We start from the raw sequence: 23,261 nt of genomic DNA, 5'->3' as shown, positions 1-23,261 counted from the left end.
AATATTTTCTCAATTAAAGCGAATTTTAATGCTTTACTTGCGAGTTGTTAAAGGCGCTGTAAATTTTATTGTAATGCTCTTGACTTCGGAGTAGATGCAGGAGACGGGTTGATTCTCGGGGTCTTTTTCCTCTCGAGGAACCTAGCCCAGGAACATCCCATGGTTTCATATCAAATTGAAGCAACAAAGGTAAGAAGGGTTCTAAGAGGGACGGGGCAAAAGGTGGGGAGCCCGCCAAGGAAGCCCACCAGCGCCAGAGGCCATTGTCTTGTATATTTTCACCTCTCTGTGTCCTGCCTCCTGAAAGTGACAGAGGTGTCCATTTTACTCTACTCTTTCTCAAAGGGGAGGACGTTCGACTCACATCTGCTCTTTAATGGTCAGAAAAGGAGCTGCATTTGGGGAGCATTCTAAACTCTCCCCAGGGTCCCCCTGTTCTCTTCCCTCTCCTTATTTAACCAAATGCTAACTCGGAACTGGCTCTTTCACCAATATGGCCATATTTTATGTGTTCTGGCTTCTATATCAGAAATCATTCCCCACCCTCAGGAGCATGCACTGTTTACAGACGTTTTCTCCTTCCACAAGTCCCACCTAGTAAAAGTTCCCGCAGAGAATTAACTGTGGTGTGTTAATAGCCCATGTCTGCTACTGCTCTCTCCTGCAAAGTTGAAATCTGGTAACCGGGAATATGGCATTGAATTAATGCTGGGAGCTGTTCGAGGTCAGCAGAAGCCCAAAGACTTGAGAATTCTAAGGCCCAGAGACTTGATGGGAAGCAAGGTAGTGAAACTTTAAGAAAGTAAGGCAGAGAGGAGGAGAAGAAAATGAGGCCAGGAGGGAACACAATAAGAGAAGAATAGGACAAGGCAGAAAAATGAGCCTTTGGGACCTCTTTATAATTTAACAAGAAATAATAATGAAGGGAAATTGAATATCTAAGGCTTGCTATTACATTTTTTTGAGGCCAATATCCGTTTAAGAACAAATCCTCAGAGATGCCAGGAAGGGCCTGGGTTTCCAAATGGAACTACTCACAAAGTTCCCTTTGCAGTTCCTTCTTCTGTTAATTTGCTGGGAATGAGAAGACTAGGGAAAAGGCGATGTGTGTGGTGTACCAAGGGCTTAAGTAAGAGTATGATGGGAAGGGGCACCTAGCTATAATGAGGCTGCTGTTTTAAGCTGAATAGAAAAGAGGAGAAGAAAGAAAAAGCCACACAACACCACAATACACTTTAAAATAATTCTCACCCACCTGCCTTCCTTTTTCTCTAACCACACACTATATTGAATAGTACACATAGGTGGGGGAAATTTCTAGTTCATCACCTTCTGTCTGTAGACCCACCAACGGAGCCCCCTTCCCTTAGATTCCTGACATGTAAGCCTAGACCATGGCCTTTTTATCAAGTGAGTGGGGCTTTGTTAATGTATTTGTACTTTTCTGCTTTCAGTCTAAGTTTCTCGCTTTGGAGGAGGGAGGAGATGCAAGAAAGGAGGGGGAGGGGAGCAGAACACAAAGACTTTATCTAGTTCTCACCAAGCAGGTTTCAAAATAGGAACTTAATGGGAAGAAAGACGAAAGAATTAAAAAAAAATAAGAGGGGCGTGAGAATTGTTTATTACAAGTTTACTTGTCTGGAAGAGAGGTGATTCTGTGGATATTTTTCCCTTTGAGGATTCTGTTTTCCTCTTATTGAAACATTTTCAAATTTTAATCCTTTAGCAGACAAAACCTCAATATAAATATGACATGGGCCACTGGCAAAAAAAAAACGAACTTTAACTCAGTGCTTAGAAGGGAGGAGGTGTGGGGAGGAGAGAGCCCTTTCTGATTAATAACTAGCAGGGTAATGTTGAGGGCTTTTTCTGCCCGATTGCCTTTTTGAATTAGAGCCGATTTCTTCACACTTCAATAGTGCCTGTCTCCTTTAAAATGACTGGCAGATTTGTTTCTCTTTTTTTTTCTCTCCCTGAGACTTAATGATGTAAATTTTCTAATTAGTTAAATCATATTGCTTAAAGGCCTAATATTTACCATGTAAGAAATGATCATCCAGATTTGGACCTCTTGAAATATTCTGAGAAATAACACTTGGCTTTTAGGTTGAGGGATGAAGAGGAGAAAGCTGTATTACGGGAAGCTGTTTAGAGAAGAGAAGGCATAAACCCGGCAACATGTTAAATTAATAGATGAAGTTGAGCTGGGCTCACACCCCAAGTCCGCTTTTATTTTTCAATCAGCGAAGATTTAATTGGCAGCCCTCAGGCTGGGCGATCTGATATTTTCTCATTAGTTTCCCATCACTAATCTTGAGTGTTAGATTGGCTCAAAGGTTGTCAACATCTGACCAATTTTATTTAAGGAAAAAAAAAATCATGCATTATGGCTCCTGGACGTGAGATCTGCAAATAAATCCTGCTTGGATCAGCGGAACCAACAGGCGAAAAAAATGTTGACTATTCACCGTCGCATTTAATAAGTTGCATTAACGTATATTTCAAGGCGAGAGAGAGAGATTATACATGTGGTGCGTAGATGCCGATGAAAAGAAAGAGGTGGATGGGGAACGGGATGCACTATAAGCGGGATGGGTAGGTAAAGTGAGACGTAGAAGCATTTCGAACCGAGGGTAAATAACCCAAGTGGAATAGCTGTTGAGGATTTAGGAGCTACAATCCCCCCTCCCTTTCCTTTTGCAGCTGCGTGAAACTGCCAAGCCTGTCTTGCAAGCACAGAGTGGCTCTGCTGTCTAGTCCAGAGCTAACATCAGAGCGCCCCCTGCTGGCAAGTAGAGCAGAACGCTGCGGGTCAGCCCCCTGCGAAGCGAATCTTGTTTTTCTGCGCACCCCACCTTTCACTGACTCCTTCCACCGCCCCCACGTCCATTCTCCAGCAAAACCCCGCGGCAGGGGAATACCTTGTCAAGGACTGAACATTTAAATGAATAAATGATAATAATAATAATAATAAAATGCGAAGGAACCCCCCACCTTCGCTTGGCCTCTGGGGAATAAACTATCAAAAGCCTTGGCAGAGGACACCTTTCCTTTTTCTACATCTCTGTATTCTCTGCGTTTTCGCTACAGTTTGTTTTTCCTGCAGAACTGCAGATTCCGAGTCCAAGGAAATGTTTTTAATAGATGCTGTAGACGTTTTAAAAATGGATATCTGATGGGGAAAGAGGCCAATACAAAGCAATATTTTGCATCCTCACAAAATTAAACTCCCAGGAAACTCGCACTGTTTAGAAAAGTCTTGAGGGATAGCTTTCGGAATTCACACGGTTCCTTGTCCAGAATGACCCTTTCCTGCAACGCAAAGCAATCCAGACCCTGTCCGAATCTTTTTTCTTTTAAGCAGAAAAAGTGTTTAAAAGTTGTCACCATAGCTACACACACACACACACACACACACACACACACACACACACACACACACGTCTTTTCCATGGGTGTGTCTATTCTTTTTTGGGTCGTACTTCTCAATTTTGCTGGAAACGGAAAAGGTAGCTGAAGTGCACCAAAATAACCGATGTCTTTGACATTTGATCTTACTATAGTGTTTCACGTCCAATGCAAGGTGTGAGACTGCTACTATTTGAGAGAATTTTGGTTCTTTTTCAACGGTTCGGTGCATAGAGGCATTTTCTTGGTTTCCCAGTTAATCTGCCGCGGGATTTATGAGCACCATGTAACGCGAGGGCGCACAGGTAACGAGAGCCGGAGCAATCTCAGGCTGGCAGCCGCACCGCCTGCACCGCCTGCACCGCCAACCTCCACTCTTGGGAAAGGCGCTGGCAATGCAGCCCTGACTCGGATAAGTCTTCTGACCGCAACCAGACCCCCACATAACGAGTGTCAATCTACACCGCGGAACGACTTTTGTTTCTGAGGGAGTTTTTGGTTTTGCTTTCCAAAGTACGGGATTTTGGGATTTTGTTAAAACAGTGCTCAGAAATGAGGCGCGGGGGAAGGAACACGGGCAGGGAGGACAGCAAGGGAAAGGTGTGTCTCTGGACTTTAATTTCTTGCCAGAGTAGCAGGACTTTCTGGTTTAAAAATCCATTCTCCTCTTTAGCTTCTTCCCAGAAGCCCTGTGTCACCCCTTCTCCAACCCCCATTCCCATCTTTGGAGACACTCAGGGAGGGGACAGGGACCCCGGTGACTCCCTAGAACCAGCGCTCCTAGGGCAAGGCAGAGGTGGGAGACAGCCCGGTCTTCAGGCCAGTGAAGTGATGCCTCAGTCTGATTGTGTTTGAAGATTTGCTGGGGCTATTGTGTGACAACTGAGGTAAAGTTAAATATTTATACTCCAAGCTGTTATCATTTTGGGGGGTCTGTTTGGAGGAAGTCCATTGGGTTCAAACTGATTTTAAATATAAATCCTGCTCTGGGGAAGCAGAATCTACTGCCTGCAACTGGGGTTGACTGTTTGAAAGGTCCCCGTTAAGCTCAGAAGTGGAAGGGAAGTTATCTGCAGACCATATGAGTCTACTCAAATATATATGTATATATGTAAGTGGGTATATATACAAAATATCTATATATAGCTATCTACATATCTGTACAAAGACAACAAAATAATAAAGACAAGAAAGGGGGTGTCCCTCATAGCAGTTGAATCCAAATAAAAATATTTCTCTCACATATAAAGGAAATATGATCATCTCATTGTATTGTCTCTGTTTGACTTAATGAAATTTGGAGACATTGACAGTCTGGTCAATGTTCTAAGTAAATTAATGTGAAGGTCCTTAGGAAGAGACGGAAAACACCCCTTGCCATTAATCTTAAACCACTTGAAGATTATGAGTAAAAGAATGGGATCACTAAGCATTACCATCTCAAGTAGCTGTTAACTGCCCCCATCCCTTTATTGTGGCAACAAAATAAACTCTTCACTAAGAATGATGTTTCTTCCTTTTTTATCTTTGTTTTTGTTTTGCTTTAAGGGCAAAGAAGGGAAAACAGAAGCAAAGAAAACTGTTTCAAAAGTCTTGGAATTGCTACTGTTAAAAGGCTGCGGTTCATTTCTGATTTCCTCATCTTTTGCTACAAAGGAAAAAGAAATCCAATGATGTGTCTACCTTTGATGAGAAGAAAACACGAACAACAGCAGTGTAGGTGTGTTTGTTTGTTTTTCTGTTTTCCTGGAAAAATATTTTTAATATTCACCAATTAGCGAGTTGAAAGCTGTGGAGATGTAAAAGATGTTCGCTTGTCCACATCTATTTGTTGAGTTTCGTCAATGGAGTTTTGTAGGCATTTGTACCAGACAGAAATGGAGAGAAAGAGAAATAAACACTTGCCAAGGAACAACAATATATACACTTTCAGGTAACTCCACCTAATCCTGTATTTGAGTGCTGATAGGGAGGAGGAGGGGGTGCTATTTTCCCCTCACAAACCCCCCAAAGCCGTATTAGACAGAAAGAGGGGGTGAGAACTCTATGACTGAGCATTCTGACAAAAATGGAAGCAGCACCTCTCTGCTCCTAGACCCCTAAGGAAAGACGCCCCCAAAATGTGCAAAAGCCGTTATGTTTCCTTTAGAGTCCTGAGTTGGGTGGACCTTTCAGAGACATACACAGTCATTAATATTTTAAAAAACAAAATGCAGAAAAGGAGGGCAGTGGCTAACAGAAAAGAAAAACATGCTAAAATTTATTCCTGAAACACCGCAAATTTCCAGATGCCACAAAAAATCAATGCAAACGCACCCCCTCCTAACTGAGCAGACAGACCCGGTGAGGGTTCCAGTTGAAACTGGAATTGGAGATCTGAACTCCGCTAGAGCAATGGGAGACTTTACCACGAGGCTTCCGGAGTGGAGGTAGGGGACGTCTCCCTCCTTCCAGCCCGCGGTTCCCACCTGTTCCCTCCGCCCCAGGCTGGGGCGCGGGAGAGAGCAGGAGCTGGAGCGATTCCGCCTACAGTCTCCAAGGCGTACCTGGCGCTACTGCTGCTCTTACCAAATCAAGAAGGAAACCCAGATAGGCCCCTAGAGGCCAAAGACCCCGCCAAAGGGACCGAAGCTCCCGGTCCGAGGCATACGCAACGGCCTGCCCTGTTCCCAGGCCAGGCTCCCACGCCCGGATGGACAAAAGGCTCACAGGCCACACTGGTCCCGGAGCCGCTGTGAAACGCAATGGAGGGGGACAGTCTCCTCGCCGCGCTCTAGTGCGTGTGCGCGCGCGCGTGTGTGAAACACGTGCACTCGGTGCGGGCCTCCGGCCGCAGACGTCACCTGAGGAAGTTCGCCCCCGGGGTTCCCGGGCCCTGAACCCACCATCCCCTCCCTGTCGCCTCAGCCCCCCCCACCTGCTACCCAAATCCCGGGGCACGCCCGGACAGGTGTGCAGCCTCTAACTGGAAAGCTCCCGGGAAAACAGCCACGCCAGGAAAGGAGGCGGTGGGAGGAGGGGGTAGGGATAGAGAAGAGAGATGGTACTTCCAGAGCTCAGACGTCCCTATCTTCCGAGAAATTGTCATCACACTCAATCTTTACACCCTGATCTACGGTATCCAAAAAGCAGACATTGATTTGCGGAAAAATCGAGTTCTCGAAAATACAGGGATTTGACGCGGACTCCTGAGACCTGCGCAGGCGTTGCTTAGGTTCAAAAGTATGATTTTAATTTTCTTAATGAAGGCGCGCTCTAGAGCTCAGCTGGTAATGGCTGTGTTGAGTTTAATAGACTTCTGTCGAACAGAAAAAGACGGATAAGTAATCTGCTCTAATGCAATTATTTTCCCAGGTTCGAAAGTCATTGTGCAGAGAGGGCAGGAGTGAATTAAGGCCCCGGGGACCGCGGACGCCTGGCCAGGAGACCGCCTGAAATATGAGCCGAACCTGTTTTGTGAGATGCACTTGGGTTTGGGGGTCAGGGTCGAAGGCTTCAAAGCCCTTGGTCTGCACGTGTGAAAAATCTCTCTCTTCCTCCCTCCCTCCTGCTCCTCCTCTCCCTCTCTTTCTCCCTGTTCCCCTTTCTCCTCACCTCTCCCAGAATTAATGTTAATTTCCTCTCCCCCTCCTCTATTTGGCTTGTCTTTGTGTATTTCATGCTGATCCATTTAATCCAAAGTATTTCTCTGAAACACACACAGAAGTAGGCTCTTGGACTGTGTCAGCCCAATCACCTTTTGAAACCCAAGAGAATTGGGATGTTGAAGATACTGAGGACACTGTGTACACACATAGACAATGTATTGTGAGGGCTATTTCTATCCCAGTAATGAGCCAGTGCCCATCACTGTGCAAAAGTTTTAGCTTTAACACAAGTTATCATTCACAATATTTATTTGGCATTGTCCAAAGTCTTCTCAGCTTCATTTGTTCAAACTCTTCTCAGCTTCAAACTCTTCACTTTGCCAGGTGAACAGAATCTCAAGCAGGCGTCATTTTAAAAAATAAAAATATCACAACTCATAATTTCCCTTCTTACAGAAAACACAAATCGATGCAAAGAAAGCCCTTCATTCTCACCTGGACGAAAGAGTTGGAGACAGGGCAGGCCGCCTGGCCAGAGGAATGAGCACTGGCAGCTGAGCCAGCACCCTAGAGCCCAGCACCCCTGAGCCCAGCTCTCTAGTGTGAACCTCTGCCCGGCCACTCCAGCCCCACTCTTCCCGACAGCCTCTCTCCCCGGTGCTGGAAAACAAAGAAAGTTCTTGGGACTGAGGCACAAAAAGGGTTAAATGAACCCCAAGCAATAGGTGTGTCTATTCCAGACCCCTAGGTGAGGCGACAGTAGCTGGGTTTGATGCGTGTCTCTGAGCTCCACAAACTGATTTGGTCTAGGGTTCCTTAGCTTTGTACACTCTCTATCTTTCTCCCCCACCCCATCACACACACACACAGACACACACACACACACACACACACACACACGCATGCGGTGACCTAGGCACGTGTGCCCACAAACATCCACAAAGCTCTGTAATTGCTGTCTCCACTTCCCTGACCCGATCCTATCCCAGTCCTTCCTACCCCGCCGCCCGCGCCCGCCTCCACAGCAGCTGGACTCAAACAAAAAAGGGAAGAACGTTAAAACAAGCAAAAATCCATTTGCAAACCCCTCTCGGTTCCCCCCCGCCCCCACCGGCTGAGGAGGAGCACAGCTGGCTCCCCCGAGACAGGAAGCTGGGGTGCAGCAGGCCAGGGAGCAAGCCTCCTCCCGGCTGTGGGCCTTGCAGTGCCACCTCTCACAGAGGGTGTGGGGGTTGGGTGAGGTGAAGGGTGCTTTTCACTTTCCCCCTCCCCCACGCTCTTCGCGGGCTTTTGGGAATGGAGTTAGGAAGAGATCCAGTCTTCAGGACCCCACGACTCTCAGGACCTGGAGAAGCAGCGTAGGGCGGGCGCCTCCGAGCTGCCACAGTGTGACTGCACCAGAGCCCACGTCCGCCGGCGAGAAAGTCTGCGCCGAGGACGGCCGCGTCGAACTCCTGAAGCGCTCAGCCCTCAGAGAAGCTCGCTCGGCAGTGCTCAGGCCCAGCCCAATCTAGCAGTCTAGCATTTGGGTGGCACCAGGATGGAGGGCTGCCTCTGGCTCCAAAAGCAGATTTGGAATGCAGGAGAACGAGTGACTGTCAGAGCCAGTCTCTCTCCTCTGTCCTCTCTCTCTCCTCTCTCTCAAGCCAGATTTAGAATGCAGGAGAAAGGGTGACAGAGCCAGTCTCTCTCCTCTCTCCCCTCTCCCCTCTCTCTGTTTCTCTCCCACTGCGCCTCTGCCATTCCTAGATCTCTCTTCCCATGCCTTCGGAGGACACACCTGCAGGAGCTGCTGAGTTGTTTTGGTGACCCGGGAGATCAATAGCAAGGACCCAGAAACACCCACAAGCTCTAAGTGGGTCTAATTTTGCTTTTGAAAAATAGTAGGAGACGAAAGAGACTTTATTACCTAACCGTGAGTTTTCCAAGATGATCCCCCTCAGCCAAGCAAAGTTGAGAAGGGTTTGACAGAGGGTGAGGACAAGATAGTTCCCTCCTAGCCCCCTCCACACCTCTACAAGAAACCTGGACGGAGCTCCCCCACCAGCTGAGAACTCCTTGTAAAGGCGCCTTGGGGTCCCCACCTGTGCCACTTACCCAGATCACCACGGCCTCTAGGATCTCAGACCATTCTCATCCCGGAAGCCGCTGACTAGACCAGGTCGGGGAAACACTAGGAGGCCCAGTCAGTCAGTATTGCTTCTCTCTCATTTACCCTCCTCTTTTAAAGGTCAGCGGAGGAAAGCAGTTTTTCTTTCTCCTTTCTTTCTTTCTTTCTTTTCTTTTTTTTTTTGCAGTAAATCACATGTGTAATTGCATTCACATAGAATTAAGAAGTAAAATATATCTTTTCTGCAAATGCACTTAGACATGTTTAAAGAGGGACTGCCCTGAACACAGTCGGTTTTTAAAGAATGAAACAACTAAATACAAGCTTTAAAGATAAAGAATATGAAGAGTGCCCAGTATCCCCTTCCATTGCCTTTACATAAATTAGGTGGGTCTCAGGAATAGCTCAAGTATCAAGAGTTCTTAAAGCTAACTAACCAATACACAAAAATAACAGATAATCACATCTTTAAAGTAAGTTACCCTCAAAGAAGTTAGAAGTGAATACCTAATTGCAGAGTTAAGCTTTTCCTGCTTCTTTATTTATCCAGGTCTCTTAATTTTAAAACAGATTAAATAATCTGCTCAAAAGGGTTGATATTGCCCACCAAAACAGAGTGAAGACCGTTGTTCATACTTTGAAGCTTATCCATGAGCCTTGGGACTTTTTGAATGTTTAAATGAAGTGTAAATAGATTAAGGTCACAGGTGATTGACAAGATCAAGTTGCTTAACTCAATTATCAAAATTTTATTTCAAAATTATGTTCAATTTGATTCTCCTGCTTTGCTATAAAAGATCTTAGAAAATCCAATAGGAGCAGACAATTTACATTGTGTCCTATGTACTGTGATTTATTTGTAAAATTATTTTGTGATATATATATACCTCCTTTAATGTTTTTGAGGAAACCATGTCTTTCCAATTAGATTTAGAAACACAGCTATCATACTAATTCAAAGGCAGTTACTTTGAAGATGCAAAGATCAGCAAATTTTAACAATTTTCTAAAATATGTCTAAATTTCTAAACTGCAGGCAGAAACTGCAGGCTGTTCAGAATCCAGTTCTCTGGATATTGGCATGCTATATTCAATGTCCAGCTACATTCAGTGTCCATCTATCAAAATACTAGGTAAGAGTGCAATTTGTAAATATATATCCTACAACTCTTTTCTAACATAATATCTCACCATTCTCCTATGCATTATTTAATAGATAACCAAACTCTTCAGATTAAGGCTCATGCTGCCACATCTGGAAATGCTTCCTTTGCATTACCCATCACCACCTCCTCACCTCGCCCCAGCCACCAGTGAGAGAAATAGCTGAAGCCTCCCCTTCCACCATTATATGATAGCATCAGCTTTTAATCAGTGAGAGGCACTCCTATTTAAATTTACAGGATGACTCTTTATTTCATTTATCTTTTCTTTTGGAGGAAAGTGAAACAAGAGCACCACCCTTATTAATTATAAGATTGATGGGGTGAAAAAAGCCAAATGAATTTGGCTTGCAAATTATTAGTCTAGGTATGAATATTTATGACTGTGCCAGGAACTGCAGTCATGAACCCTGGGTATCAGGCATGGGAGAGAGTCAGCCCAGTGCATTCAATGAGGGTTCAGTCTCCCCAAATCTGACATGACATAAATGGAAACTTTGAAATTAGACCCAGGGTGGGCTCCCATTAAATCAATTTATTTTCTTTCCTTTTCTTTTCTTTTTCTTTTTTTGGCTAGTCTTGCTAAACATGAACTTGCTTCCAGTGGCTTCCTTCATAAGCTTTAAAAACCTTTTAAAGTGAAGGAAGACACTTATAGATTTTGTGAAGAAAATTTTTATTTTCCCGACTTGATATTCACTTATGTTTCAAAGAAAGTTTTTCTGTAAAATATTTGTGACATGCATTTAACATTTTTTAAACTATTTTTATTCCGTTTAAAAATATTGGAAACCTAAAATATCCTGGGTATAGGAAGGATTTAAATAGACACAATTGAAGTTCGATGCAGAGAGAAATGAGAGGGAAAAGAAAGCAGCAATGGGAGAGACAAAAAGACAAGTTTTCTATTTATTTGCTTGTTTTCCTTTTTATGCACCACACTTACTCATGCTTTTTCATCCCAAAGTGAGGAAATTTAAATGAAAGGTGGAGGCAGAAAGCATCAAGGTAGAAAGGAAAGGGTCAAAACAAGGATTTAATAATTTAGTTAAAGACAAAAAATATTCTCTTCTTTTCCTCCTCGTGATTATACATGTAAGAGTTTTGTAGTGCTTTGGAAAAGACGCTGGGGGTTTGAGATTTAACGAGCTCAAATACTGCCTCATCACCGGCTTCTTTTCTGTAAAAGAAATGTTGAGTGGGAGCTGACCCAATCCTGTGAAAATGGTTCATTCTGACATCAGAGCCAGCTTCGCACATACATTTTGAAAAGGAAGACAAGTTGTTTTCAAAACAGAAATGCTAAGCATTCTAAAAAGCATAAGCAATTTAAAAAATGCTCCTCAAATTTTCTGAAAAACTCCCAACTACATATATATATATATTTCACAATTGTAAGTGGATATTTGTGCTAAATTGATGCTTTATGTATATCCTGTCTCAATTTGTCTGTTCACTGTAAAGATATAATTTTTTAAAGAAGCTATACCACTGACAACAATTTACTTAAATTCACAAACCTTGAAATTGATGCCTCTCCTATCAATCACATTCAGTAGATACAGTAAAACACATTCAACATTTGTATATCAATAGTGGCACACACACAAATCTGTTTTGTTCAATTTAAATGCTCTTCAACATGTCATTTCATATTTTTCTGGAACATGTTATGGGTTAGTCATCCTGTTTCAGCTTATTGTTAAATCCTTAACCTAATGAAAATTCAAAATAGAATATTTACTTGTCATGAGTTTCAGAGCTGAATGGTGGACTTTAGGAATAATTTGGACAACTTCTCTTATCATTCCAGCAAAGAATTGGAGGCCTAATGATGGCAACTGACTAGTCCAATTCATAAAACTAGTTAGCTCTGGTTTTTGACAAGATCCCAAAGCTTTAAACTTCAGGCCAATTTTTCTTATTATATGGTGCTTTCCCATTTTCTGCCCTCTATAATACAGTAGTATTTATAATACTATATGCAGACTTTTTACTAATATTTTTCCTTCCAGCACATTGATAATGAAACTCTTATTAAATAACAAGAAGAGAGTGATTGGTCTGTTTGCTGACATGAAGATCTGTTCTTGATCTGTGATGTCTGTTTTAATTAGGCAAAAACGAGATCTATCCTCTACCTGCAGGATAAATAGATGCCAGTATTGGCACAAAAACAAACTTTGTATTTATAGAAATACCAAACTTCTCTATTTATTGGTTACACGTCAGCTCAGTCAATCAAGCTAGAACTAGATATAAATAGGAATAACTGAGAAAGATACTTCAAAATCTCCAAAAAATGTTCACCAGGAATATTTAAATGGATACCAGAGTTCCTTGACTTCAACACTAATAGCTGGCTTCTCGGTAACCTTCCCACCTGGCTCTTCTCTTCACCCCAAATTGAATCCTACACATGCTCCATATTTTTTACATTAAGAAGTCCTATTCATGCCTGAGATGTTCTTATATTTATGATGGCCCCTTCTGTCAAATTGTTATTTCTGTAGCCTGCTGTCAGAAACGTCACTCAAAGTTTCCTTTCCACCTCTCTTTACCCTCTGTCATAGTCACTTAGAAGGTCTAATCCAAGTAGAATCTGCTTCACCTATAAAATGAAACTGGGAGAACTTTTTTCATTTCCTGTCACCTCCCCCTCTTCCCAACCAACACCTCCCCCAGCTTTATCTTGATTCTGTTTAAGGCTGTTCACTGTTTCTCCCTGTGGTAAAATTTTTCATCCAAGCTGTTTCTCTTAAGGTTCAAATATCTAACTTTTGTGAGAAAATACATGTATAAATATTTTGGGCATGTTTTCTGAATCTATGCTACTTAGGTTAATACTCAGGCAAGAAAGAAAACAACAGCGAAAGTAAAAGACCCGCCAATTACAGAAAGTTCTGGAGCAAAAATAGCCGATACTTGATTTTTTTAAATATAAAAAATAATATATCAAACCTGTTGGTGTTTAAAACTTTTTTTCTTTATCAGTGGCCTCCTCTCTGCTAAGTTTCCATTTCATGATTTTTGTATGAATATGATAAATGGTCATTAAGTCTAACCAGTTTTATTTAATGTTCGTAAAAACTGGTAGGTTTTCAAAGAGATGTGGCCTGATATGGTTCAGTGAATTTAGTGGACTTCTCATATAAATGGAATAATAACCATACGGAAGATGAATTTTATACCCTTGTTTACCTCTTCCAGACTCACCCTTATTATAATTACAAATAGTGTTTATTATGTATTATGCAATATACATACCATTGTCCAGAGACCGCACAAAACTTTAACTTAATCACTGCCATCTAGAGTTTATAATCCAAGAGCACCAACACCAAAAACTACAGAGAAACACAGACAAATAGAAAGGGCACCATGATATATTCTTTTTTTTAATAAAAAAGCAAATATAATGGAACCTAGCTTATGAATGTGTAACACATTTTTATCTTTTCATTTAAATATTTTTTTCAGATCCAAGTAGGTGGTTGGGAAAGAGAGAATAGTTTATTTCACTTATTTTCTGTCAACTAGGGATGACTTTGGACAACTCTTCCCCTTTTAACCTTTTTAAAAGAGACTGGCAAAGAGAAGAAGGTGGCAACCAGAGCTGCCTAAGTGGAGGGAGTACACACAGGTTTAAATAATGAAGGCAGGAGAGCTCAGCAGCTTCACACATCACTTTACAGTCAGACTGCCTGGATCGCAACGCTGGCTCAGCCTCTCATCAGCTACACGACCCTAGGCAAACTCACACTTCCAAACTTCTCATAGGGCTTTCACATGCTCACCAAAGGAATTAATGAATGATGAAATTTATCCTAGTACTTGGCTCATGGTGAGCAGTCAATAAATACCAGTTATTATTGTTAATGGGATAGTTAACATCCTATAACACCCCTACCCCTAAGCTTAGACAGGACCTCATGTGAACAATTCATAAAATTTTAACATCTTCTACTTTTATTAATCATATAAGAATTCAACACTTCTGTTAGTTTAGATTCTCCATTTGTTCTATATTCTGTAGGTCACTTCAATTGCTTATATATTCGCATCTGTGTAGTTTTCATTTAATATTCCATGTTTGAAAAAGACCCACACAGCATACATTTTCATGGGCAAGTCATTGAGTAAATAGCTTACTCAATGGGTTTGTTGGTTATTAGGTAATGGGAAGACCACTATGCTGAGAGCCAGGAAAACTGGATTCTAAATATTGTTTCCCATTTATTAGCTCTGTAATTGGGCCTCAGTTTCCTCACCTGCAAAATAGGTTGGAGTAGAAAATATCCAAGGTCCATTCTGGCTTTAATAGTCAGGAATTCTATGACTCACATAGGAAACTTTTCCTAGAAGAATCTTTTTGCTTCCTTTCAAGTACACATTGAGAAATATTATGTGCCTGGCCCTGTGCTAGGCCCTGAGACTCAATGAGATATAAGTAGAGTTCTGTGTTCAAGACATTTACAGTCTAGCAGGGTGACTAACATTACATTACAGTGTAATAACTGCTATTTTACAGATATCTTTGGGGAATTATAAGACCTGATAGAAGCAACATCTAATGAATGGGAGGCAACTACGTGACCAGGGGAAGAGAAGGAAACGCTTTGTAGAGGAATTGGCACCTGAACTGTCTTGAGGAATAAATAAGAATTAAGGCAGAGGTGAGGAGAAAGGCGTGACAGGAGGAAATAGTATGTGTAAAGAAACAAACAAACAAACAAACAAACAAAAAAGAGAGAAAGATAAGGCCATACAGAAAACTGGTAGTTAAGCCTGGCTGGAGGTCAGAGGGTATGTGTGACTGAGTAGACATGTGGCTTCTCCCTTTTCACTCTTCCATTTCTCCACAGTCAGTCTTACAGAGTCCTTTGGCTTCAGTTACCCTTCATTGGCTGACGATTCCCCAGTTTTCTATTTTTGGCCCAGAACCTACATTTGAGCTTTAGACCTATACATTCAGTTCTCCAGTAGACATCTCTATAGGTCAAGAGGCACCCTAAACTCGTGATCTTCACCCCTGAGGAAACACCTTCTCCTGTGTTCACTGTCTTGGTAAATGGTATTACCATCCACCCAGTTGCTTGTGCTAGAGATTGGGTTTTATCCTTGATATTTATTTTTCTTTTCTTCATCCCCAATGCCTCCACAAGGGGTATCAAATCCAATAAATTTCCAAGGCCTAATAATTATGCCCCTAAATTCATCTTTAACCCATATGTTTCTCTCTGTTTCAGCTGCCACCACCCTAGTTTTATTTGGACTTCACCATTGGGGGTTCTGGAGCCAAATCTGATCTCTTCATATTCCTATCCAAAATCCTTTGATGGAAACCCACCACCATTCTTAGGATAAAGTCCACATTTCTTAAAATGTTCTAAGGCCTTGACTGATTTCACTTCTGTCCCCCGATCTTCAGCCCCATTTGGAATCCCCTTATTCTCTTTAATCCAGTCATGTTGTCCACCATTACATTGCTCAAATAGTATAGCCTCATCCTACCTCAGAGCTTTTGCACATTCTGTTTCCTCGGTCTGGAAGGTTCTTCTTTCCTCCACTGTCCCCCATCTGTAACTTAGCTAACTGCTATTCATTTCTCAGATCTCAGTTAAAATGCCACTTCTGCAGGAGAATTTTTCTTGACCATTTCCCCTCTAGATTAAGCTACATTCTCTATTCTCATAATAACATTTAAATTTTCTTTGCATCATTATCACAGTTATACTTCATTAATAGTTAATTGTGTCATGATTGGTTTAATGTCTGTTTCCCCAGCTAGACTATGTGTTCCATGGTGACAAGGTCTGGTATCTTGGGTTCACTATGGTATCCCCAATGTCTAACCAACATTTTTGAAGGTGAAAGAAGATGAAGGGAGGGAGGGAGAAGTCAAAAAATATAAGGCCTGAAAAATGCCCATTGGATTTAGCAACTGAGAGGTCATGGATGACTTCAGAGAAGGCAGTTTCAGTGGCAAGGCATGGGTAGATGCAGATTGAAGTGGGTTAGGAACAAAAGGGAGGTGAGAAAGTGAAGGCAGTGGGTGTAAACTAATTTCAAGAATCTTAGTCATGGAAAAAAAGCAATATGACAGTAGATAAAGGGAAGATGTAGGATCAGGGCATGTTTTGCTTTCTAAGATGAAAGAACTGAGCTTATATAGTTAAAGATAAAGCAATAAAATAGAAGACATAAATTAATGGAGATTAACGATATAGAAAAAGAGAAAAGAAATTAAGGAAACAATATTAGAAGGTTGTAGTAGAGGCTGGGATTTAGAGCATAAGCTAAGTTCTATAAAAGTTAAAAGTCACCTCCTCAATGAGACATAAAGAGGAAAGTAAAGGCAGGCATACATATGGATTAAATGGTGGTGTGGGGCTGAGAAAATAATGTGGATGCTGCTTGATAAACTAGATTTTCTCCCAGTTGTAGGAGGCACTGAGAGAAAGGGGATGGTAGGGAAAGGACATAAAGAGAGAGGCAAAAGCTTAAAATCATTGTTGAGGGGAATAGGAGAGGGAGCTGATCAAGATCAGGTCATAAGATTGCTGAACCTTGCCAAGGGAGATTTGTGGTGCCAACCATCCATATCATTGTGTAATTTTCTCCAGAAGTGCTCAGCAATTTCAGTGAGGGAGTGAGATGCTTGGGTTCTTCTAGATCTGAGAGTTTGCAGGGTAACAAGAGTTTGGAAGTTAAGACTACATGTTTGGGAGTATTTGAGCTAATAAACCATTGGGTCTAAGTTAGATAAAGAAGGAAATGAAGACACAAAGTGGGTGACAGGCTGAGTGTAAATTTAGGGACACAAGGGCTAATATTTTCTTGGAGAAAAGAAGCTAAAGGTTCTCAGAGTTAGGAGAATGTAGGAGAGTATAATGAGAGATTGTTACATCAGCATTTCAGATGGAGAGGTGGAAGTTTCCTCTTCTATGCAGAGGGGATAAGTAGATCCAGATTGGCCATAGTGATAGATATCAAAAGAGGGATCTTTACGTCAGTCCTGAAAGGTATGACAACATCCTCACTTTCTCTTCCCATTTCATTCTAGGAATTTCTTTTATGATCCTTGGGCCAGATAACTGAAAGATGGCAAAAGAGAAAGTGGGAATATGATTTATTCATTAGTTCTTTGTCAGTTTAAACCAATTCACTTCAACATGTAGTTAATGCGTGAATACCAGGTACTAAGGTATTGCTGCGTGGTAGAGATTCAGTGTTTGCATTTGAGATCCATCATTCTGTTAACTTTGTGGAGAATAAATTTGGCTGGGGCTGGGGAGTGAGAGTGGGCACAAGATTGGAGGCAATAACAATTTGACTTCACCATTTAATAAGGCTATGACTTAGGAGTATTTATTTAACCTTTCTGTGTCTTAATCCCTTCATCTGTATAATGGGAATGCTAATAGTACATATCCTGTAGGTTTATTGGGAAATTATTTATTTATAAAGTGTTTAAAATATACCCTACAGATTTCATGGCTGGAGCAGGAAAAGTTATGAGCTTGGAATATCTTCAGTGCCTGAAAGTGAGGAAGTGCTCCCAAAAATATGAAGGCCTGTCAAAAGGTACATGAAGCCAGCTTGAAGAGGCTTCCATCAAAATAAATAAGGAAGTAATGGATTGTTGTCTACTGAATAGAACAGGAATCCAAAAAAAAAGAACAGGAATCCGTGAGTCTATAATAATAAATAGATAAATAAATAAGAAGAGAAAGCTCTTGCTTTTACAGTAGTAAGCCAGCTAATATAGAGGGAATAATGAAGTTTAAAAAAATCACCATTTCCCGAGCCTGGGCAACATGGTGAAACCCTGTCTCTGCAAAACAAACAAACAAACAAACAAACAAACAACACACACACACACACACACACATACACACAAAATTAGCTGGATGTGGCCGGGCACGGTGGCTCATGCCTGTAATCCCAGCACTTTGGGAGGCTGAGGCGGGTGGATTACCTGAGGTCAGGAGTTCAAGACCAGCCTGGCCAACATGGCGAAACCCCTGCCTCTACTAAAAATACAAGAAAATTAGCTGGGTGTGGTGGCACATGCCCGTAATCCCAGCTGCTCGGGAAGCTGAGGTCAAAGAATTGCTTGAGCTCGGGAGGTGGAGGTTTCAGTGAGCCGAGATCTTGCCAGTGCACTCCAGCCTGGCTGACAGAGTGATACTCTGTCTCAAAAAAAAAAAAAAAATTAGCTGGGTGCACATGTAGTCCCAGCTACTCAGGAGTCTGAGCGGGGAGGATAGTTTGAGCCCAGGAGGTCAAGGCTGCAGTGGGCCATGTTTGTGCCACTGCACTCCAGTCTGGGTGACAGAGTGAGACCCTGTCTCAAAAAAAGAAAAGAAAAGAAAAAAAGAAAATCCTCATTTTGCAACATCACAGAAAGAAATTGATTCAGGCATGAATCATCAATGGATGCTAAATTTAGTGGAGCAAAGTTGATGAAGAACAGGATATTTATATGATATTGCAGTATCTCATCATAGATTATTTATTACAGTAGGAAAAAATTAACTATGCAGAGAAGAAAACAGACAATACCTTATCCAAGTGATCTAAACTAACATCACCAATAAAGACGATGTGCCTCCAATGTGACACTGTGAAAAGAACACATTCTCAATTCTTGGTACTCCAGCCCTAAACGCACAACCTGAATGTAGTCACGTGACACATCACACAAATCCATATTGAGAGACAGTCTGTAAAATATCTGGCCTGTATGCTTCAAAGGAAAGGCCAAGTAAAGATTCCACCTTAAAGAAGACCAAAGAGACATGAAAACTGTGATTTGTGATCCTAGTCTGGATTCTGTAGTGGACAAATTTGCTATAAAGGACATTATCAGGGAAATAGATGAAATTCGAATATGGACTTGAGATTAGAAAAAGTATCAATGTTAATTTTCTCAGTTTGGTGACTGTACTACATTTACACACTGAAGAAAATATACACTGAAAGGTAAATGAGTAAAGTAGCATTATCTATACAACTAACTCTCTTAATTGCTTAGGAAAAATATGGAGAAGAAGAAAGCGAGAATACTAAAGCAAATATTGCAAACTTATGTAAAAATTGGTGAATCTGGGAAAAAAGTTGTACAGGAGTTCTGCATACTTCTTGCAACTTTTCTGTACATTTGTAATTATTTCAAAGTAAACGTTCTTAAAAGATGAATGTGCAGAAAAGAAAAAAAGCCTGACCCATCGAAAGCTCTCAACGAAAGTTAACTATCATCATCACCATCATCATCAGTTGAGATATTCTTGCAGTGTTTCAAGTAAGAGGTGATAGAGAACCTCATTTCCGTCACCAGGCATTAGAAGTAGGAATGGAGTAGACAGGAAATATTCAAGCTAGCTGCACCAGAAATTCTGGCAATGATGTGGGGAGTATTCCATGATGTGAAATGCCAAATGCCACTAGATTTATGACACATCACTTCAATGGACACAGCCCATGGCCAGTTCTTACCATGCAGAATGAATTTTTCTGTAATATATTCCTCTGTGTGCTCAGCAGCATAACATTCCATCAAACTAGATGCAGTTTGCTTCTGTGTCCTACAGAACCTCTGTAGGAGCAGTAGTGGAGAGAAAAAGCTAGTTTATTTTCCGATGGACGAATATCTTCTTTAATCTTTTTTCTTCTCTTAGGGAGAGAACAAGAAGGAGGAGGAGCTAGAAAAAGAAAAAGCAGTGGGAACTGTCATGGGTGAATCCCAGAATGGGCATCCGAGATGACATCTGTCTCCATTCCTGCCATCTCTTCCTGGCTGCCAGCTACTTAGCCTCCAGGTGTTTGTGTCTAAGGCCAACTCTCTTTCCAGACTAGAAGAAAGTGAGGCAGCTCACCTTTTCATTTAGGTTTACTTTGGAAAGTCCTGTGGTTGAATATCAACATAGTGACTGATTTGTGGCTGTAAAGCTATAGCAGCTCAGGCAGCACATGTAAGAGTGAGACTGGATGGAGAGACTGGATGAATTATGCCATCTTACCAAGGCATTGATTAGTTGATTAAGGCTTGTTTGAGCAAAAAAGTGAGTTATATCAGATATAGTTATATCAGATACACTGATACTCAAATCCCACCAGAGAACTCAGCAGGCCACCGATAACCCATTCACTTTTCTTCTCCCGTGACTTTACTCATCTTATTATTAAACGAGGAACGTCTTGGTCCACCACCGAACCAAGTTTAAGAGTCAACTCAAATGCCACTTACTTCTTGAAGCCCTTCATGATACTGTCAAGGATAATGGAAATATATGATTTCTCCCTTTCATCTATATAAATTATTTCCCCATATATACATTAACATGTCGTCAGGAAACTTAACAGAAATATGGTAACTCTTATTAAGTTTCCTTTAAGCATTTTTTTCTATACTTATGCCTTAGAAAAACTGGAAGAACTAGAAATGGAAATATTGCAGAGTGAGAAACTTGTGGGATGTTCGTTAGAGAGAGTATCATGAAGGAAAACATGAGATTAAAGACACTGCAACTATCTGAGAGGCCTGTGTAAAATTGTGTAAGCAAAATAGGGAATCTAATATTGAAATATGCAAATAATTTTACTTTTAGGAACTTAGACTCCTTCGTAGAGCATTAAATTTTATGCTATATTAAGTAGAGGTAATGCTGTCTTGTACATAAAAACTATCTTTGGATTATTTACCTTTTCTTTTCTTTCCGAAATTGTTGTCTTTTCAACTCCGTCTTTAGGGACAGACAAATGATCAGCTGAGTGGTATAATTAATAGAAGCACCAGTTTTAGAAGCTCTACTTCTGGAAGTAGAATAAAAAGGAGATGTAACCCAGAGTTTAAGATATCCACTGATAATGAGAGTATTTGAGTGATGGTAAATGGCAAGGAGAAAGACTTAAAGATCTATCTAGAGACAAACCCTTATACTCTAGGCATGCTGCCAGATAAAGACTAAAAACAGCGTGTAAGATGGCAAGGAAAATACGCTGTTTGGTTTCTTCATTGCCATAAAAGCCATTGAGAAGGGCTTAAAGAGATATGCCATTCCTAAATGGTAACATTAGACTTCTTGTTCTATGACTTGAGTGAAAAATTTTGCCATTAGGAAATGGGGACAAGGAATGTCATCTTCAACACAGGGTAGCTTTTTGGTCTATCTACTCGTAGTCAACAAAAGGTACAGTAAGTAAGGTCACAGAATGGTCACCCCACTTTGGTTCAATCCTGTTCTTGGACAGATCAGTAACTCAACGACACTTTGTTTTTCTTTTATGAAGCCTCTTCAGCCTTGATCATAATGATTTCATTAGCAGTGTGTGCTCGATTTTTGCACACCCACACAAGGTTTTGTATTACCCAACAAACTTACAGAATGTAGCCACAGCTTCTTGCTCCAGGAAATGTCTATCAATTTAATTATTAAAACTAGTTTAATGTTTGGTGCCCTGTGAGCAGGATCTTTAAGATGAAATGAGCCAATCCACATTCCCTTATTTCACTGACATTTAACATAATCCTTGCAGCTATCAAGCTATGCCTCCCAAATCTAAGACAATGAGTAAATGTTATTAGTTGAATTGGTGACTAAATCAGCTAAAATGGTTGCTTGACTAAATGAACGAGTTACTTGATACATCGTGAACACATTGAAGGAAATTGGAAGAAATGGAATTCTGGCTCCTGGGTCCCTAAAAATTCCTGAGTGTGTTTCCTTTTTTGTAAAATAGGTATATTAATATTTTGCCTAGATGTGTTACAGTAAAGATTAAAAATAATTCAAGTAAAATATCTAGCATATAGCAGAGAATAAATGGTTGCTGTAATTTATTATGATTATTTATTAAAAGTTCAAGTTGCTTTGAAGAAATTAAGCAGTTAGTTACTGGTCTATCTGGATCTTAGAAAACTCTAACTAGTACATTCAATCAACTTAAGATAATAGCAAGAGGAAGTTTAAAGTTAGATTAATTCAAGTTGTTAAGCAGCTTAAATAGCAAGCTCACGATTTATTTTAGTTTACTTTTTATCTGACTTCATTTTTAGTTTGAGCTGTTTTATGAAATATTTTTTAGTAAATGGCTGATCTCACTGGTATTCTGCTGTAGTAAAAACTGAGTAAGATAGTAATAGTGATTGTTTGAAGAGGGAGGAAGCTGTTGTTTCTCGTTCAACATTTTATGAAATGGATTGCAAATCCAGGCAGTAATCTCAAACACTGGAATCCCCTATACATTAAGAATCCTGGCAGTCTAAAGATTGTAAGCAAAAAGGCAATAAATACGTCAAAAGAAACTTTATAAATGGGTTTTTGCAAGCCAAGAAAACTGCCAAATAACTTGTAGGCTATAGATGTACTAATGCATTTGTCTTTCTGACCTTCTGATCTTGATTCCTTTTTTGATGCTGTCGGCATCTCTAAGGCTACAATTTGGTGGAGATTCTGGATTGCAGTTGTGCTGTCAAAGGGTCATTCTTCCTGGTAATGAGGTAACTAGTGGTCCCTGGGAGAAAGGAGAAAACAATCAGGTCTTGAAAGCTGAAACATACTGAAGTGGAGAGTAGGTTCTTGGCAGAGGCCCAGCTCCTCTTTCTCAGAGCGTTTGTCATCATTGCAACAAAGAAGAAAATGGTGGGGTTTGCATAGACAGCTATAAAGTGGGGACCTAAATAACGAAGAAACACAGGCACCCAAATCCCATGAACTGGAATGTATTTGGAGGCTGTTTTTGAGAGCACTTTGTTTTTTCATTTACCATATTGTTGAGTCACATGTTAAGGATGTGGGTCGCATTAAAAAGAAGCATGATGCTTATTTTGAAGCAAATTATTATCAAATGAGTATGCTTCAAAACATTTCTTAATTTCAACTTGAAGCGAAGTCATTTGACTTCGGAACATACGCCTTTGCTAAATTGTTGCCAAAAAAAGACAACTTAATTTTTGCATTCATTGCTTGCAAAACTGTTGATTCAAGA

At 41.0% G+C, this 23,261-nt stretch overlaps 1 long non-coding RNA gene across 1 annotated transcript; it reads left to right on the top strand.

Moving 5' to 3' along the window:
• The first annotated feature begins 39 nt into the window (after positions 1 to 39).
• Positions 40 to 22,155, top strand: LOC101128919 (uncharacterized). Its single transcript, XR_176335.3, has 7 exons — positions 40 to 189; positions 4,093 to 4,295; positions 4,957 to 5,128; positions 6,763 to 6,864; positions 10,142 to 10,238; positions 17,760 to 17,855; positions 19,952 to 22,155. It is a non-coding gene; the product is annotated as an uncharacterized lncRNA (long non-coding RNA).
• Positions 22,156 to 23,261: the final 1,106 nt, after the last annotated feature.

This window comes from Gorilla gorilla, chromosome 16 (assembly GCF_029281585.2).
Source record: "Gorilla gorilla gorilla isolate KB3781 chromosome 16, NHGRI_mGorGor1-v2.1_pri, whole genome shotgun sequence".
NCBI classification, from domain to species: domain Eukaryota; kingdom Metazoa; phylum Chordata; class Mammalia; order Primates; family Hominidae; genus Gorilla; species Gorilla gorilla.
This window is presented reverse-complemented; position numbering and strand designations above follow the sequence as displayed.